Source organism: Cetorhinus maximus, unplaced genomic scaffold (genome assembly GCF_964194155.1).
Source record: "Cetorhinus maximus unplaced genomic scaffold, sCetMax3.hap1.1 HAP1_SCAFFOLD_1563, whole genome shotgun sequence".
NCBI classification, from domain to species: Eukaryota; Metazoa; Chordata; class Chondrichthyes; order Lamniformes; family Cetorhinidae; genus Cetorhinus; species Cetorhinus maximus.
In genome coordinates this window covers 4,296-12,500 of record NW_027597503.1, presented here as the reverse complement: position 1 = coordinate 12,500, position 8,205 = coordinate 4,296, and the positions used below count along the sequence as shown (strand labels likewise).

At 49.8% G+C, this 8,205-nt stretch overlaps 1 long non-coding RNA gene across 1 annotated transcript in view; it reads right to left on the bottom strand.

Moving 5' to 3' along the window:
- LOC144676392 (uncharacterized) overlaps window positions 1-7,141 on the bottom strand; it is a 14,615-nt gene extending 7,474 nt beyond the window's left edge. The window contains exon 1 of the long non-coding RNA XR_013575323.1: window positions 5,870-7,141. This is a non-coding gene — a long non-coding RNA (uncharacterized LOC144676392). The remainder of the gene's footprint in view (window positions 1-5,869) is intronic.
- Window positions 7,142-8,205: the final 1,064 nt, after the last annotated feature.

Here is an 8,205-nt window from a genome sequence, read left to right as displayed (position 1 = left end):
CCCCCTCACTACCTGCCCCCCCCTCACTACCAGCCCACCCCCTCACTACCAGCCCACCCCCTCACTACCAGCCCACCCCCTCACTACCAGCCCCCCCCCCTCACTACCAGCCCCCCCCCCTCACTACCAGCCCACCCCCTCACTACCAGCCCCCCCCTCACTACCGGCCCACCCCCTCACTACCAGCCCAGGGTGCTAGGGACTGAAATTGGGATCTTTAAACCCAATGCACAGACCACGAGAATCCCAAAGGATTCAGTCATGAAGCTGCTGCTCTGACCCGGCCTCCACGTAACTCCCGTCCCCACGCCAGAGAACTCACTCCCATTGGCCCGGATAGTGGGCTGCTGATCATCGTGAGGGGGAGGAGTGCGGGCTCTGTTTGTGCAGAGAGGCTCAGTTACCGCTTCACAAAGGGAGCAACAGAATATCCTGCATTCCTATATCACCTTCCACTCACCGTCCAGCCAATGAAAACCATCTGAAGGGTCGTCACTGTTATAATGTCGGAAACACAGTAGCCAACTTGTGCACAGCAAGATCCCATGAGCAGCAATGTGACAATGACCCAGAAAATCTGTTTTAAGCCCTGAGAGACAGGTGACAAAATCTCAGAATGGTTACAGCACAGGCAGAAGCCACTCAGCCCATCGTGTCTGTACTGGATCTCAGACGGAACAATTCACCTAGTGCCTCATCCCACCCTCCCCCCGTAACCCTGCACATTCTTCCTTTTCAGATAATAACCACAACTCTCTTCAAAAACCTCGATTGACCCTGTCTCCATCACACTCTCAGACAGTGCATTCCAGATCCCAACCACTTGATTGACCCTGTCCCCACCACACTCTCAGACAGTGCATTCCAGATCCTAACCACTCGATTGACCCTGTCTCCACCAAACTCTCAGACAGTGCATTCCAGACCCTAACCACTTGATTGACCCTGTCTCCACCACACTCTCAGACAGTGCATTCCAGACCCTAACCACTCGATTGACCCTGTCTCCACCACACTCTCAGACAGTGCATTCCAGATCCTAACCACTCGCTGTGTGAAAGTTTCTCCTCACGTCTCCATTGCTTCTTTAGCCAATCACATTAAATCTTTGCCCTCTGGTTCTCGATCCTTCCACCAATGGGAACAGTTTCTCTCTATCTACCCTGTCCAGACTCCTCATGATTTTGAAAACCTCTATCAAATCTCCTCTCAACCTTCTCTTCTCCAAGGAAAACAGTCCCAACTTCTCCAATCTATCCTCATAACTGAAGTTCCTCATCCCTGGAACCATTCCCGTGAATCTTTTCCACACTCTCTCCAATGCCCTCACATCCTTCCTAAAGTGTGGCTCCCAGAACTGGACACAATACTCCAGCTGAGGCTGAACTAGTGTCTTTGACAAGTTCAACATCACCTCCCTGCTCTTGTACTCCAAGCCCCTGTTAATAAAAAAGATAAAAGCAAAATGCTGCGGATGCTGGAAATCTGAAACAAAAACAAAAATAGCTGGAAAAACTCAGTAGGTCTGACAGTGTCTGCGGAGAGGCAGACAGAGTTAACGTTTCGAGTCCGTATGACTCTTCATCTGATGAACTATATTCCTCTCCGCAGACGCCGTCAGACCTGCTGAGTTTTTCCGGCTATTTTTGCTTTTGTCCCTGTTAATAAAGCCCAGGATAAACTCTATTAACCGCTCCCTCTACCTGTCCTGCTACCTTCAATGATTTACACATAGACACCCAGGTCCCTCTGCTCCTGCACCCCCTTCACAACTGTCCCCTTTATTTTATATTCTCTCTCCATGTTCTTCCCAACAAAATGAATCACTTCCCATTTCTCCACATTAAATCCTCATCGGGCAGTGACAGGAACACTAACAGCTGCTGAGAGTTTCCCTGTGTTTGAACAGTTGGGTTTGTCTTGGCCGCGAGTCAGGGTTTCTCTCTCCTGGCTCTTGTGTCGAGTGTTGCCTTGGCAGTGAGTGTGGTGCAGGAACTCGACACCGTGCGGGCACTGAGCTGTGACAGAGCTGGGCCAGCCCAGGGCGGGTGAGTACAGGCACGAGGAGGAGCCTCCCCCAGCTTTATCTGAAAGGTGATTGTTTCAGTCTCGAATTCTGACAACCAGATCCAGCCACAAAGTATTTACAGAAGGGAAACAGGTCTCCGCCCAACTGGTCTGTCCCGGTGTTAACGTTCCACACGAACCTCCTCCCGACCCCTCTTCACCTCACACCGAATCACAGGCCGGATACAGCATGGACCGAGTCCATTCAGCCCATCGTGTCTGTGCTAACTCACTGTAGGAGCTCCTCAGCTAGGCTGTGGGATTGTTCACTGTCCTATTGCCTCCAGACAGGTCAGGAACGTTCAGCTGGCTTTTTTTGAACAAGCTGGGCGACAAGAGTTAGAAGAAGCTCACTTTGTACCCTGCCGCCCAGTGGGAACAACTTGCAACTACACCGTGACATTTATTACAGCAAAACTGACTGGGGAAATGTTGACAAAGTGCTCCTGCAAGTTAAATTAAAACCAAACACAGTGATTGTCTTCAGTTCTGGTCGCCACCATTTAGGAAGGTTGTGAGGGTCCTTGGGAGGGTGCGGAGGAGATTTCCCAGAATTATTCCAGGGATGGGGGGGATTTTAGTTACAAGGTTGGGCTGGAGAAGCTGGGATTGTTCTCCTCGGAGTGAAGGAGATTGAGGGGAGGTTTGATTGAGGTGGACAAGATGAGGACAGGTTTAGACAAGGTAGACAAAGAAAAACGGTTCCCTTTCACTGATTGGACAAGGACTGGGAGACTCAGATTGAAGGGTTTGGACAAGGGGATGTGAGGAGGAACATTTTTACTCAGTCAGTGGTAATGAGCTGGAACTCGCTGCCCATGAGGGTGGGGGGAGCGGAGGTGAGGAATGGTTTCAAAATGAAATTGGGCAGGAGATTGAGAACGAAGAGGAATACAGGAGGTTCAGAGGGAGGTGAGAAAGCATATTAGAGAAGCGAAGAGGGATTATGAGAAAAGACTGGCAGCCAAACATAAAGGGGAACCCCAAAGTCTTCTACAGGTATATAAATAGTAAAAGGGCGGTAAAAGGAGGAGTAGGGCCGATTAGGGACCTAAAAGGGAATTTACACATGGATGAAGGGGCCATGGCTGAGGTATTAAATGAATACTTTGCATCTGTCTTTACCAAGGAGGCAGATGTTACCCAGGCCGTGGTGACAGACGAGGAAACTCTGTCACTAGAAAGATTCAAAATTGATGAGGAGGAAGGTGTTGAATAGACTGTCTGTCGGTTCTTAAAGTTGACAAGGCACTAGGACCACACGAGATGCATCCAAGGATATCGAAGGAAGTGAGAGTGGAAATTGCTCATTTGAAGGGCTGGTGCAGACACAATGGGCCGAATGGCCTCTTTCTTCACCACTGAAGTTAAACTGGCTGGTCTGTAATTTCTGGGCTTATCCTTACAACCTTTTTTGAAGAAGGGTGTAATGTTTGCAATTCTCCAGTCCTCTGGCACCGCCCCTGAGTCTAGGGAAGACTGAAAGATTGTGGCCAGTGCCCCTGCAATTTCTTGATTCTAGAAACAATTATTGGGGATAGAATTAGCAGTCACATGGAAAAATATAGGTTGATAAGGAAGAGCCAGTATGGATTTCTAAAGGGGAAATCGTGTTTAACTAACTAGCTGGAGTTTTTTGAAGAGGTAACAGAAAAGATCGATGAGGGTAATGCTGTTGATGTGGTGTACATGGACTTTCAAAAGGCATTTGATACAGTGCCACACAACAGACTTGTGAGAAAAGTTATTGTTCATGTAATAAAGGGGACAGTAGCAACGTGGATACAAAATTGGTTGAAAAATAGGAAGCAGAGAGTAATGGTCAATGGATATTTTTCAGGCTGGAGGAAGGTTTGTAGTGGAGTTCCCCAGGGGTCGGTATTGGGACCCTTGCTGTTCCTGATATATATCAATGATCTAGATCTTGGTGTGCAGGGGATAATTTCAAAGTTTGTGGATGATACGAAGCTTGGGAGTGTTGTGAACTGCGAGGAGGATGGTGTGGAACCTCAAGAGCACATAGACAAGTTGGTGGAGTGGGCAGATAGGTGGCAGATGAAGTTCAATGTGGAGAAGTGTGAGGTGATGCATTTTGGTAGGAAGAACATGGAGAGACAATATAAAATAAGGGGTGAAATTTTGAAGGGGATGCAGGAGCAGAGGGACTTGGGTGTCTATGTGTATAGACCATTGAAGGTGGCAGGACAGGTGGAGAGAGCAGTTAATAAAACAAATAGTATTCTGGGCTTTATTAATATGGGCTTAGAGTACAAGAGCACGGAGGTTATGCTGAATTTATATAAGACACTGGTTAGACCTCAATTGGAGTATTGTGTACAGTTCTGGGCGCCACATTATAGGAAGGATGTGAACACATTGGATACAAGAGGTTTAGAAGAATGGTCCCAGGGATGAGAAACTTCAGCTATGAGGGTAGATTGGAGAGGTTGGGACTGTTCTCCTTGGAGAGAAGAAGCTGAGAGGAGATTTGATAGAGATGTTCAAAATCATGAGGGGGCTGGACAGAGCAGATAGGGAGAAGCTGTTCCTGCTCTTAAAAGGATCAAGAACGAGAGGGCGCAGATTTAAAATGATTTGCAAAAGGAGCAAATGTGAGGTGAGAGAAATCTTTTTCCCACAGCGAGTGGCTCGGGTCTGGAATGTGCTGCCTGGGGAGTGTGGTGGAGGCAGGTTCGATCGAGAGGACATTAGATGATTATTTGAATAGAAACAATGTGCAGGGGTACGGGGAAAAGGCAGGGCAGTGGCACTAGGTCATAATGCTCATTTGGAGTGCTGGTGCAGACATGATGGGCCGAATGGCCTCCTTCTGTGCTGTTAAAATTCTGTGATCCTGTGAAATAAACTTGCAGGGCTATGGGGATAGAGTGAGGGAATGAACACTAGAACATAGGAGCAGGGACTAGACCACACGTCCGTCGAGCCTGCTCCATTCGATACGATTATGGCTGAGGCTTCAACTCCATTTTCCTGACCGCTCCCCTTATCCCTCAATTCCCTGAGAGACCAAAAACCTGTCTATCCCGGCCTTAAACGTATCCAGTGATGGAGCATCCACAACCCTCTGGGGTGGAGAATTCCAAAGATTCACAAACCCTTTGAGTGGAGAAATTTCTCCTCATCTCAGCCCTAAATGATCGGCCCCTTATCCTGAGACTGAGCCCCCGTGTTTTAGATTCTCCGACCAGGGGGAAACAATCTCTCAGCGTCCACCCCGTCAAACCCCTTCAGAATCTTGTGTGTTTCAATGAGATTGTCTCTCATTCTTCTAAACTCCAGATATAAACCCAATTTACTCAGCCTCTCATCATCGGACAACCCCCTCATCCCAGAGACCAATCTAGTGAATCTTCACTATACCGACCCCAGTGTAAGTCTATCCTTTCTTAAATGTGGAGACCAGAACTGCACACAGTATTCCAGATGTGGTCTCCCCAAAACCCTGTACAACTGGAGTGAGACTTCGTTATTCTTGTCCTGCGATCTCCTTGTGATGAAGCACAACATGCTATTGGCCTTCCTAATTGACAATGACTGGATTGTTCTGCAGAGAGTAGGCATGGACTCGATGGGCTGAATGGCATTGTTCTGTGCCATAGTGGCTCTATGATAGATCTGCCATAGTGTGTGATGCTGGATTCAGATGGAGAGGCTGCCCACAGGATGTGTATTGTACAGGACAGCTGGGGTTTAACACGCCCTCTCTCAGATCCTCACCTTGCCCAGTGTCCGAAACACTTGGTTCTACAAGGCCAAGCCATCTTTATAAATATACACTCACCTGCTCAAGTAATTCCAGCCTGCTGCGTAATTCCTGCACCTCATTCCCAATCTCATCGGATCCTGCCTCTGTGGTATCTGAAGGAGGAATGAGAATAGGAGGCAGTCATCCAGGGTAAGGGGAGAATGAAAGAGGGTCAACCATTGGTCAGAGAGGGTTATAGTGAGGGGATACACACACAGACCCACCCACACTCTCAGATACACAACACACACACACTCACTCACAGATACACAACACACACACACACTCACAAATACACAACACACACACTCACAGTTACACACACACACACACTCACAGATACACAACACACACAATCAGATACACAACACACACACACAGATACGCAACACACTCAGATACGCAACACACACTCAGATACGCAACACACACTCAGATACGCAACACACACTCAGATACGCAACACACACTCAGATACGCAACACACACTCAGATACGCAACACACACTCAGATACGCAACACACACTCAGATACGCAACACACACTCAGATACGCAACACACACTCAGATACGCAACACACACTCAGATACGCAACACACACTCAGATACGCAACACACACTCAGATACGCAACACACACTCAGATACGCAACACACACTCAGATACGCAACACACACTCAGATACGCAACACACACTCAGATACGCAACACACACTCAGATACGCAACACACACTCAGATACGCAACACACACTCAGATACGCAACACACACTCAGATACACAACACACACCCACTCAGATACACACACAGATACACAACACACAGATACACAACACACACCCACTCAGATACACACACAGATACACAACACACACACTCAGATACACACACAGATACACAACACACACACTCAGATACACACACAGATACACAACACACACCCACTCAGATACACACACAGATACACAACACACACACACTCAGATACACACACAGATACACAACACACACACACTCAGATACACACACAGATACACAACACACACACACTCACAGATACACAACACACACACTCAGATACACAGCACACACCCACTCAGATACACACACAGATACAGCTGGAAGTGATTGGGACCCCCCCTGTGTGTGGATCTATTTCTCCCACAGACTGGACACTAGCAGTTTTGAGGGGGTCTGTGCTGTTCTCTCAGTAGTTTAAACTCTGCTCTCAAACCATCTCATCCCCTCCGCTCTGGAGAAAGTAACCTCAGTGCCCAGCTCAGTAAATCTGCTCCTGTTCTGGTGTCAGCAGCTCTGACAGCTCCGAGCCCGAAACATCGGGGTGAATAGTCCGTGCCCGCTGGTGTTGGGCGTGGGTGGTGGTGTGAGCAGGTAACATGGCGCCAGTGGGTTTATGACAGGGTGAAACCGGTTCACCATCGTCCACTCAGCTGGACAATGGCCCTCGGCATTTCCACCAACGGGAAACTCAGTGTAAAACATCAGCCCATCACTGTCAGGCTGGCCCTGCGGGATCGACCCCCCCTCCGCCGCCCGAATCGTCCCCCCCTCCGGGATCGACACCCCGCCCCCCCGCCCGCCTGAATCAACCCCCCCCCACTCCGGGATCGATAACACCCCCCCCGCCACGCCCGAATCAACTCCCCCCTCCGGGATCGATAGCAACCCCCCCCACCCCCGCCACCCCCCCCCCCAAATCCTCCCCCTCTCCGGGATCGACCCACGCCCGGATCCTCCCCCTCCTCCTGGATTGACACCCCCCCCACCCCCCTGCCCGAATCCTCCCCTACCCCCGCCTCGCCGGATCGTCTGTCCACATTGGCGGGAAAGCTGAGGTGTTTTTTGACGGGGTTACAGAGAGCGGAGATGATCAGGAGAGAGTGACCGAGGCTCCTGGCTGCACAGAGGCAGGGTCAGTAACCTCAGGAAGAAGGGTCAGCAGGATCCCACACACTCTGTCCAGGAGCGACAGTGACCCGTGGCTGGTCAGCGCCTAGCGACACCCAGGGTCTATAGACACCACCTGCTGATGACTGAGAACCAGTGTCGCCGATGACTGCGCATGTCTAGGGACCGGGTGGTTCACATCTGCCACTTACCGCAGGACTTGGCACCAAGGGGACATGGAGGGCATCCACTGCCAGTGGCTGTGAAAGTGACTGTGGTGCTCAGTTTCTACGCCAGTGGCTCCTTTCAGGGCTCCACAGGCGACCTCTGTGGGTTTTCACAATCCCCCAGCCACAAATGCACCCATCAGGTCACGGACACCATCTTCTCCATAGCAACTACTCTGTGCATTTCGCCCAGAGCAGAGAGAATGATGGGAACTCTGTGACCCCTGCCCACTA